General features: G+C 33.9%; 1 long non-coding RNA gene across 2 annotated transcripts; it reads left to right on the top strand.

Annotated features, from left to right (window-relative positions):
- Positions 1-7583: 7583 nt before the first annotated feature.
- Positions 7584-10862, top strand: LOC104597606 (uncharacterized). Of its 2 annotated transcripts, none has more exons than XR_016078768.1 (3): positions 7584-8117; positions 10247-10422; positions 10567-10862. It is a non-coding gene; the product is annotated as an uncharacterized LOC104597606 (long non-coding RNA). The 2 variants fall into 2 exon arrangements; XR_002022680.2 differs by having other exon boundaries at positions 10227-10422.
- Positions 10863-12199: the final 1337 nt, after the last annotated feature.

The raw sequence follows: 12199 nt of genomic DNA, 5'->3' as shown, positions 1-12199 counted from the left end.
TCCAAATCACTTCCACTCTTGTCACTTTGTTACTGCTCAAAGGTAAGCTATTTTCTTCTCTTGACAGTAGGTGTTATTGGGTGAAATGGGAAACATGCTCTTCTCTGATTATAGAGTCTAGGATTCTTGTCATTTGGAACCAAATATGTTCCTATAAATGTGGTTCGGGTTTTGATGAATTAGCCTTTTTTCTCTTTTTTTTTTTGTTTTATTTTAAAATTTTGAAGAAGAATAAAGGATAAAACAGTCTTTTTTGTGTCTGCCTTCCATTTAAATGCAGCAGAATCAAATTGTTATAATGTTTCTGTTCATTCTGACTTTTGGACCAGTTATAGGTGGCTAAGTTGTAGGGGATCCAGATACATATTTAAGGGAATTGGCATCAATGGATGTAGAGCTCGGAATTGAGGCTGGAAAACCCAGTGCAAAGCTGCTGGGTTTCTCTTTTTATTTTTTGTGATGTAGAGCTTGATTTATTCATTCCTTTTGGGTTCTCTCATCCTGTTCGGAGAAGCCATTAATTTGTAGAGACAATAAGGATACTAAAGTGTATCCTTTGATTATTTTAATGTCATTTTAACAAATAAATTGGTTTAAAAATAAACAGAAAATATATTGCTTTCTCATTATTGCTAGTAAACTTCTCCTTCCATGGTAGATGCATTTATTTTCAACAATATCAGGATTGATTCCAATTTGCACTGACACCCAAATTGCACTTGCAAATGCATATTTGAAGAATACCTTCTCTGCTGATCGCATAAAACATATATTTGATGATCTTCTTATGAGAATTTGAGTCTATTTTTTTTTTGTTAATACTCTTTCCCAAAAGGCCTTCCATAGTTATTTAACTGAAATCACGAAGTGGCTCAATTAGTAAGTTTTTTGACTGGTTGTGGGGAGGTTATGGGCATGGGGATGGGCTAGAATTTGGATTAGCTGAACACACTTTAGCAGGCTGTGGAAAGACTCCAAAATAGTGACAAAATACATGAGACGGAGAATGAACAGACTGAATAGAGTTCTTTCCCCACTTCAATGGGTTTTCCGGCCTGAGGCATTTCTTGCTAGACCCATGACCCATTTCTATCCAAACCCATTACCCATATTTTCCAGGTTTGGACCTTCTAAAAACTCCAAATTAATATTAAAATGGATTTCAAGTATGATTTGGTCAAGACAATTCCGAATTCAATTCAAGTAAATAACAGATTCTTCATGTAAAAATAAGTGTTAAGTGAGGTTTAAAAACAGTCATAAATTGAACAATATTTCAGCCATCCGATGATAAAATTTAAATGAGACATTAATAACAAAAGTTGTTTATTAATCACTAATCCAAAATTGCTTGAAGCCATTCAAAAACTAGGTGGCCTAATGGACTTTGGAACTTCATGTTTGAAGATGAAATGCTGCTATGCTAATGATTCAACTGCCAAGAAACAAACAAGAAAAGTTTATTTTAGATTGTCACATTACTTGGAAAATGAAATTTTAAATTGTAGAAAAAATAATTACACTTGAAAAGATTATTAAGTCTTACCAAAACATCAATCATCATCACTTAATTACACTTGTTCTGTTGTTCCTCGGAATTCTAAAACAAATAAACAAATATTAGTATGTAACCCAAAAAATTATATAAGTTATAAATAATATTATGAAATAAAGTTTATTCGTAAAATAACAAATATTACCTAATACAATTTCTTCATATTTTTTCACTTCATCCATAGCTTCTCAAACATCAATTGGGATTGGTTGGGACCGTAACCAATCTTGACTACATATAAGAGCCTCCACAATTTTTGGAGATAGTGAACTCTTAAATGGATCAAGTAAATTCCCACTCGTGCTGAATGTTGATTCAGAAGCAACTGTAGAAATTGGAATGACTAAGACATCTCTTGTTATTTGAGAAAAATTATGATACTTTTGAGATTTCATTTTTCACTAAATCAAAATGTCAAATGAATCATTTGGCTTTTCACAACTCTCTAACAAATACATTGCAACCTCAGATTTACTTTCTACACTTTATTCACTTTTTAAGTGCTTTGCAAATTGAGATGCTAAGAATCTCCATGTATCCTCTTCATTATCATCAAAATCCATCTCCTTAGAAGCTTTACTTGAACTTGATGTTTCATGTTCAACATTAAAATTTGAATTGCATTCATGATCATGATAATGGTAATATAAATGATTAAGAGTTGCCTCTACTCTCTCGGTCATCTCTCTAACCCTCAAACTATCATATATTTGACTAAAATAAAATTTCACATATTTTAATTTTTAACAATGATACAAAACAAAGGCAATATATAACAAGAAATTCAAATTTTTAAGGTTCACCCAATATTTATCAAACTTCTGTTTCATGTGCTCTGCCATAGAATTCAAGAGACTATCTACACTTCTAGACAAACAAATCAAACTAGTTTGCAATGCCACGAGTTCAAGAAAAAATGCATTCGAAGTAACATACAGAAACCCCGAAAACCATAATGTTACATTATAGAAAAGCTTTAGGAACTTCACAAAACATCTGACATTGTCCCAATCATCATAATTAGGAGGCCCAACATGCTTATTCTCTCTCCCTTTTCCTCTCCTATTCCCACCTCCACTCTCCTCATTTTCATCATCATCACCGCTTTCAAAGTATAAGAGATATCTTGGGTCATTCTCACCTAATCGGTCAAAAGCTCTTTCAAAATTTACAACAACTTCCAACATCAAATAGATAGAATTCCACCTAGTCTCAACATTAAGGCATACATGATTCTTATTTTCTATTTTCTCCTTCTCAACACACATTTTGAAAGTTTGAAACCTACATGGAGATGATCTCACATATCTTACTGCATTTTGGATTTTGAGAATAGACTCATGTAAGTATTCCAATCATTTTTTTACTATCAAATTCACAATATGAGTAGAACATTTTAAATGCATGAATTCATGTTCTAAGATGGTGCATTTCCAATCCCCTAGTTCTTCTTTTTAAATATCTAATTGCACCATCATTAGAACTTGCATTATCAACAGTAATTGTAAAAATTACATCAATGCCCCATTCTAGCAATCAATCATCAATAGTCTTATCAATTGTTTATCCCTTGTGATTAGGAACTTGACAAAAGTTTAAAATTTTTTTATTCAAGTTCCATTCACTATAAATCCAATATGTAGTCAAGCGCATATAATTTAAATTTTGGATTGATGACCAAGAATTAGTGGTAAGACATATATGTTGATTTTTCATCACTTTTTGTAGTTTCATATTCTCCTCAAGATAAAATTTTTCATGTAATCTCTAGAAACTGTGATACAGGATGGGACTATAAACTTATGTTGCAAAGCTCGAGAGTAGTTCTTAAATCCTTCTCCCTCCACAATTCTAAAAGGCAATTCATCAATTATAACCATTTTAGCAAGCCCCTTTCTAGCTTCCTCAACACTAAAGGTCACTGCTTTTAGCTTACCAGTAGTGAGACCATCTTCTCATCCTTCACTTTTAGGCTTAAAAGACAATGCCTTCTGTCTTTTATCAACCTTATAGGGATATTTTATGCATTGTTGTTGCAAATGACTCCACATGTTACTAGTGCCATGATTTTTTGTGTCACATGCATAATCTTTGCCACAATAGTTACATGCAACCCTATATTCATTCTTATCCTCCATTTTAGTGAAATGATCCCAAATTTCTGATTTTAATTTAGAACATTGCCTTTTGTTTTGCTTAGTGGGATGTGTCCTAATAATTTTACAAGGAGAAGGGGGATTTTTTACCGGATTTGTAGCATCAAAATCTTGTTGCTTTGAGCCCATTGTTAGGGTTGTTCACGGGTCGGGTTGGGTCGGCTTACTGCGGTTTTTCCAACCGACCCGACCTGGTCGGGTTACCTAACATAGAAACCGAAACTGACCCAATGCTAAGCAAAACCGACCTGGTCGGTTTAAGTTAGTTTGGGTCGGTTTCGATTCTAAGTTCATCCTTGTGATAAAATCTTGCTAATTTTAAAAACAGTCATAAATTGAACATCATTTCAGCCATCTCCTATGATAAAAGTTAAATGAAAAGTTAATCACAAAAGTTGTTCATTAATCACTATTCACTAATCCAAAATTTCTTGCAACCATTCAAAAACTAGGTGGCCTAATGGGCTTTGGAACTTTATATTTGAACTAGGAACTAAGTCGGTTCGGTTCGGGTCGGTTTAAGAATTTGCACAACCCGAAACCGACCCGTGCTGATGAAAACCTGGCCGACTCGGGTTGGGTCGGTTCAGATTGGTCGTTTTGGTCGGGTTGGGCCTTCTTATGAATAACCCTACCCATTGCTACGGGATCTTCAACTTCATCAACTCCATGCACATTTTCACTTCTTTTAGGATCCATTTGAAAACAAAATACCATTATAAGTTGAACAATGCAATGGTTTTTTCGTGTTGTCAAAGAGTTGAACAATGAAAATAGATGGCGAATGCCTGATCGAATTGATCGGGTCATGTAGGAACAAGGTTCAAGTCTATATCGGTTGATTCCATGATTATAAGTTCATTCCATACCGGACCAGACCGGAATAGGGTTATGTACATTCTCATTATGAGAAGGGGTCATTCGAGCGTATGTAAATAGATACTATGTTTACATATGGATCCCTACGTCGTTACATTCCGTTTAGGATTAGGAATAGGCGTAATCAGACTTGCTTTTTACATATCACTCGTTATTTGGGTACCATATTCACTTCTTTGGGCTTCTATTGAATCGAGTGCTTGGGAGTCCCTGATGATTAAATAAACCAAGATTTTACCATGACTGCAATTTTAGAGAGACGCGAAAGCGAAAGCCTATGGGGTCGCTTCTGTAATTGGATAATATAATGATTATTGAGTTTCTCAAGATGAACATCCCTAATGTAACAAATTAAGAAAAAGCAACTAATTGGTTTTAATAAAAAAACTATATATGTTATTTTTTTTATTTAACATTAATAAAACTGAAATATATAAAATAATAAAAATATGCTTTGGAATATATATTTTTTGAAATATATATTCTGATATTATATTATATATATTGATATTATATTATATATATATATATATGATATTATATTATATATATATATATTGAAATATCTGATATTATATATATATATATATTTTGGATATATATTTAAGGAAATATATATTTCAGCTTTATTTCGGAAATATACATATTATATATATAAAATTTTAGGATATATTTTTTGGAATATATTTAAAACTGAAATATATAAAAATGTGTTTCAGAATATATATATATATCTTAGATTCTGAAATTCAGAATGTATATTTTGGAAATAGATTTAAAACTGAAATATATAAAAATATAGTGTTTGTGCAATTATGAAATTACTATAAATACCTATTAGTATATTTCAAAAATATATATTCCAAAATATATCAGATATATATTTATGGAAATATCTCGGCTTTATTATATATATTTCAAACATATTACTATATTTCAGCTTTAATATTTATATATTGGAAATACACATATTATATACAATATTTCAGAGTATATTTTTTGGAAATATATATCTGATATATTTCAGAATATTTATTTTTTCAGATATATATTTACTATTTAAAACTTAAATATCTATATTTAACAGATATTTTTTAGAATATATTTTTTAGATATATATTTTTTCAGATATTTCGGTTTTTATGCAAAACTGAAATATCTATATTTAACAGTTTTAAATATAAAATATATATTTAAATAGATTAGGTTTTTCATACAAAGCTGAAGTTTTTTTTGCAAATATATCATAAATAACCAGATTTTTTTCAAAGCTTAAACTTATACAAAACACAAATAAAATATATCAACTTGTAACATGCATTCAATTTTAAAATATTAAATAAAAAAATACTTTCTTTGAATGACTGAATGTGATGCTTGTTGCTTGAGTCTTGAGAAGTTGAGAGTTGAGACTTGAGCTGGAGTTGAGAGAATGAAAAGATGGGAGAACCAAGTTGAGAGTTGAGTGATGTTGAAGACTTGAAGTTGAACAATGAACTTGAAATTTCAAAATTTTGATTCTTGAGAGTTGAGAGAATGAGAGTGCTTGAGTTGAGGGCAGACCAAGTTACCAAGAATAGAAGAGTCAAATTGTATTAGAGAAAGAAGACTGAATTTTGGAAATTGGAAAGACTTATAATCTAAGAAAAAAACGACACCTATTTGTCATTTCCTTTTTGGTGTAAAGGACCTTGGAGAGTATGGATCCTTTTTTTAAACCTTTCCAAAAAATGCAAGAAGCGGACTAGGGATTCCTTGCCTTGCAATGCTTGCCATTAATGGCATTCCTAAAGAGGACTAGAAACTAAGTTAGGTTGTAAATAGGATAGAGACATCCTAGTTAAGTAATAACTAATACTCAGTTTAGGTCGATTTGGTTTTGGTTTTCACACATGAAAACCGAAGCCGAACCGAACTGTTAATTTACACATTTTTGTAGCCCAAAACCGATTGGTGTTGAAGAAAAATAGGCCAACTCGGGTTGGGTCGAACTGGGTTGGTCGGTTTGGGTCTTGTTATGAACAACCCTACACTTGAGGTATCTAATAAATACGAAAAGATACCTTATGGCCTGATGGGTTCTAAAATTACTTAATACATGTTATTAGAATATCCTACAATAGTGCAATTAGAATAATTGAGGGATAAGTAGACTCCACCTACGGGTCAAGAAAAAAACCAAAAAATTGAATCGATTAAAAAACCGATCGAAATCGAATAAAAAAATTGGTTAATCGAATCGATTGGTTTGATTTCAGTTCGGTATTTTTAAAAAATTAAAGGTATCGATTCGGTTTTAGTTAATAGAAAACCGGTGGTTAACCGAATTGACTGTGGTATACATATATTTCTATATATTTTATATATGTTTATGTATATTATATATACTTTATATATTATAAATGAATAAATATGCATTATATATAAATATATATTTATAATATATGATATATTATTTATTATTTAAAATATAATATTTTATATATTTATAATTTTTTATTATATATTTAGATATATTTTTATAATATTGTAAAAATAAAAAAACCGATGAACTGAATCAACGATTAACCAACTAATTTCGGTTCGATTTCGATTACCGATTTTCCAAAAACTGATAGTACTGATTCAGTTATAAAGAAAAAAAAACCCACGGTTCAGTAACTGAACCGTACCCCTAACTCCACCTCAGAAATATGAAATTACAGCTCCCTCCTATTTTACCGGTAGCCCTCCTATAAAGTACATCTTGTTCGTAAATTTGACATCGATTCACGGTCAAGATTCATCCCACGGTAGAGCTAAAATTTTTACGGGTGAACTGAATAGTGAAATTGACGGTATAGGCTAAAAGGACAAAATGCCCCTAAACGGCGTTTATTACAATGTGGTCACCGGTCGCCACTATAGCGCGAAATGGTCATCGGTTCAAACGATTGTGTTATCCCTACAGCAACGAAAGACAGTCAAGGGTTTTGAAAATGAGTTCGACTATAATGCTAGATAGACAAAAAATTTATCACCCGGTTGTAATTGCTCAAAGCCTTTCTAGTATGATATCTTTCAAGCATTATAAATTTTCGTTTTGAAAATGGTTCGACTATGGTGATGGAAAGAATGATCAGAATGATCCATCCCGATTTTTGGGCGGAATCGGAATCCGATTCCCATTCAAAGCGGAATGGCAATCCCCCATTTGGGGGAATGGCCATTCCCGATCCATCCCCCAGGAATCGGATTCCCATTCCAGCCGGTTAAAACAATAAAAAGAAAAATGACCAAAAAACCCCCCTCAAACCCCCGATTGAAGTTTCCAACCCTCATTCTCCTCTCTCTCGTCACTTCCTCCTTCAAAATCCACCGCCCATGTTCAGCTTCCTTGCCTCCTCTTCCTCCTTTTTCCTTTTTTTTTTCACTAACTAAAATATGGTTTTATGTTTTGCAAATCTGCTCCTACTCTATTTGGGATCGATCTACTTCTTCACTGCTACCTTTAACTAGTTTTTCACACCAGTCAATCTAGGCAATCGGTGAGTATAGCTCATAATTGATAATCTATTGATTAATTTGTTGTTTTGATTAAATCGATATGTGATAGTTGTGAGCAGAGTTTTTCAACTCTGTGATAGTTGAAAGTTTGTGATGGTCTTGGCTTGAGGAAGGAGAGTGAGCTGTGAGCATTGAAAGCTCTTCAACAACCCACCGGCAGAACAGATAAATATGATTTGAATTCTAGGGTACTACCATCCATCAATTAAAATTTAAAAACAGCAATCAATATTAATAACGGTAATAAATAGAGCAGAAAAACAGAATGCTTTCATCCCTTTCTGTGGGTTTTTCCATTTCTGGATGGGAATACCGAATGCATAAAAAAGCCTAGAAATGAATTTCCTTCTTGACTTCTGCTAAATAACTCATCTACCCTTTTTTGATTCAACCGTTGACAGATCTAACCCTAATAATGTTTGTACTTTGTACTGCCATCTAAATTAAGTTATTGTTTTTTTATTGAAATTAATTAAGTGCACAAAACCTCAATCAACCCATTTCATAGAGGTGATAAATTAGAAAATGGTTGGTCATAGTCGTGACTTGTGTGAACACAAGGTTACCAGGTTATCAAGTTAGGGAATGAGAGAATTTGAATGCAACTTTTCTTCCTTTTTTTATGGAATTTGATTCAATTACGGGCCCCCATTTTTTTGGGTAAATAATCATAGGCTCCTTTGAGACTTGAGAGAGATATTTAGGTTGAAGATTGGAATCCACTTAGGTGGTGTTTGTTCCATTGCCGTTTACAAAGGTCTAGTGTCCTCTCAGAACCAAGGTTTTTAAAACCGAATTAGACAATGAACCGGTTAGGGGTCCGGTTCCTGGGTCAAAGGTCTAGTGTTTTCTCAAAACCAAGGCTAAAGACTAGAGCAATATTTCTGTATCTCTATCATTCTGGTCCCATTTTGTGGAGATTTGGTATAGCCAAGGTCATGTCCTTAGTTTGGAGGATTTAGGCTATCCTTTGGTACTGGTTAAGTGGGTTGGTGACTGAAGGGGATTTCAGTGTGGTAGTCAATTGGCCAAGGGAGGCTTCAAAGACCTATGCCTCTTCCAGATTGAACAACTTGATTAACTTGCTACCTATTGGTTCATCCATTGTCCAACAAAGCTGGCCAAATCAGGTTTTGGTAAAAAGGAATTATAATGGCAGGTACACATTTTGGATAGTGGGTTTGTATCATATTTCAATTACTGGAATAGAGATCTAACAGGAAAGCTGTCCAGTTCCTGATTTTCTAGGTTAAGGATTCGGTTTAACAATAATGACCATGAAAACTGTTCCAAACTGGGAACTAGGACCTTGTGAAGTTTTCTGGTTCGAGCATCTGGTCCAGTATATTTTTTTAAACAGAATGGAGGTGAAGGAAGATACCTGTAGCTGACTCCATATAGTTGGGATAAGGCTTAGAGATGATGGTCTTTGTAATTATCTTTTGGTTCTATCTTTTTCTGCACATTGTTTTTTGATTCTTTCAGTTTTGGATTTTGTTTGGTTTTGTCAAAATAAGTGCTGATAGATGGCTGACGCTACCTTTTAATCAAATTTATGGTTTTGTTAACGTTGTTTTTATAGCAATTTCTTTTTCCTTATAATTTTTCTTAAGGGAAATGTTATATTGTATAGCAAAAAGATGTCTACTCAAGAGGATGTACAAACATGCAAATTTGCTAAATATTACTTGGGCAAAGAGTTGCCAGTTTGCCACTATGCAAAAGCTTTATTTGGCCACACTACCTGCAATCAAGAAGCCAAGTTCAGTTCACTAGAGTGAAGATCCACCTAGTTTGAATCTTCATGCCTTGTAGAATTTCTTGATCCCATTCAATAGCTAGGCCATCTGCAAAAACTAGATTATGAGCTCTATAACAAGTTTATTTTTCTATTTTTTTGTGGGTACTTGGCAATACAGGATCCCATAAGAAGGATTGTCACTTCACTTTAGCTGTGCCTTTATCTCCCATGGCTCCACTGTGAGCTCAATACAACCATTTTTTACTAGCTTTTAACAATCGATGTTTTGCTTTAGTTTGACAACAGCATTTAAACAACTCTTATAGATACCCTCCTCTTTTATATACAGCTGCTTGTTTTTGGTGCTAGGCAAGTTATACCATCCACCCTAAGGATTGTTCAGTCTTACCTCAAATATTCTCTTCTTGTGGGGTTATCATCTAGTTATGGACGAGTGATAGTGGTAATGGATAAAGATTTCTGCACAGACAGTGCTGGAAACAAGTTTACGAGAAGTTCAAATTCGAGTTCTGTTGTACACGGTGGTGAGTCTCATTTTTTGTTTTCCATATAAGACTATATCAATTTCTTATGGAAATACGAAATTGACTAAAAGTTCATTTTATTACAAATAATGAAGTAAAAAGCTTTGTTGTATGAAATGTTAAGATGCTTTTATCTCCCTCTAGGATCATTATCGAATGCTGATCCTGGTTATCCGGGTCTCAGGAGGGGTGGAGTGGATACGAACCTACCTCCAGCATTTTCTTGCACAAAGTGGTTTTTCTCAGACTTGCACAATGGGGTGGAGTGGATACCGAATGCTAATCCAAGCTAACACATTTTTCCACTCACATTATTCTTTTGGTATATTGCTTCTCTAGATAGAAGAAATGTATTTGTGAACTTGAACTCGTATCCCAGATAGAACTATAGAAGATGTATTTTTCTTTTCATTTTTATGGAGAATTATATTTTTTTGTGATTTTTGTTTGTTTATGTGTTTTTCTTTTTTCTATTTCATATGTTCTCCATATATGCACTTGGTAGCAGTGCCATCATTGTGTGTATATGTTGAAAATATATAATTAGTGGATGTTTTGAGATTTTTTTAATAGGGGCAGAATTGGAAACTTTAATTGGTTCCGATTCCAGCTTCTAGTTGAACCAAACAGCAGAAATCGGAATCCGGTTCCGATTTCTGGCTGAACCAAACAGATGCCAGGAATAGGTGATTCCGATTCCAGTCCTGTCTGCGAACCAAATGCACCCTTAGGTTTTTTTTGCCCAAACATAACCCATAGTTTAAAAACTCAGGTTGATGGGTAGGATCAAACTTGGGTAGGGCCCGCCCAAGTTGTAGCCCTTCTTAACAACATTAGAGGACTTCTCCATTGCTTAGTCCCAACTACTAATTCAATTTTAAAATCCAAATATCAAAAGGCAATGATTTCTGTTTTAGACCTGCCCTATGAACAATGTCATAGCAAAAGTGAACTCTTTTAATGATCTCCTGGAAAAGCTAGCCAGCTGGCCATTGCAATGCAACAAAGTTGTCATATTGCTTAGTAGCTCTGGGCTGTGGTCTTGTGGAACATTGATTTCATAACCTCTTTATTTGATAACGATACTGTAACAACTATTGGAGGGACCAAGACTACATCCTCTATATTCTGCAAGAAACTCATAAATTGGTTTGAAAGTAAGCATGATACAAAGGGATGTACTACAGTGGCCCCACCAAGGAGTCATTTCATCTGATTCAAGGTGAGGTCATAGCAATAAATCATAAGCTTTGATCTACTTGTTTCAGCACAGGACTAGGACACTGTCATTGCAAATGTGTGGGTTGCATTGAAAATGTCCACTTCCCACCCGTTCATTATAGAGATTTTGTGTTGGACCGTTGGTGCTATTCCGGTGTGTGCTGAATTGGCAAATAGAACTCCCCATATGTAGCCGGCATGTAAGTTGTGTAAGGAAGCAACTTAGAGGCTGTTTGGTATCGTTGCTGTATCCTGGAGCAACGGTGTCACATTGGAAAAAATGGTGCTCCAGGAAATGGGCGTTTATTTGGAATTGTTATTCCATAAAAAACGGTGTTCTAAACCACACCTCAGAAATCGGGAAATCATGGCTTAGATTAACGTCAAATTTGACATTTCTTGGAGTTGCAGCTCATTGCTACCAATAAGATAGTGCTGTGGCACTGGATAATGGGTACCAGTGCTGAAAACATTTCCTGGAGCATTGATACCAAACAGAAAAAGTTGTTGTTGCTTCAGGAAACATCCTACCTTGCAACAATGATTCCAAACAAAA

The sequence above is a fragment of the Nelumbo nucifera genome, chromosome 7 (assembly GCF_055504915.1).
Source record: "Nelumbo nucifera cultivar China Antique chromosome 7, China Antique-T2T, whole genome shotgun sequence".
Taxonomy (NCBI): domain Eukaryota; kingdom Viridiplantae; phylum Streptophyta; class Magnoliopsida; order Proteales; family Nelumbonaceae; genus Nelumbo; species Nelumbo nucifera.
Note: the sequence above shows the minus strand (reverse complement) of the source record. Positions and strands in the feature narration are given on the sequence as shown.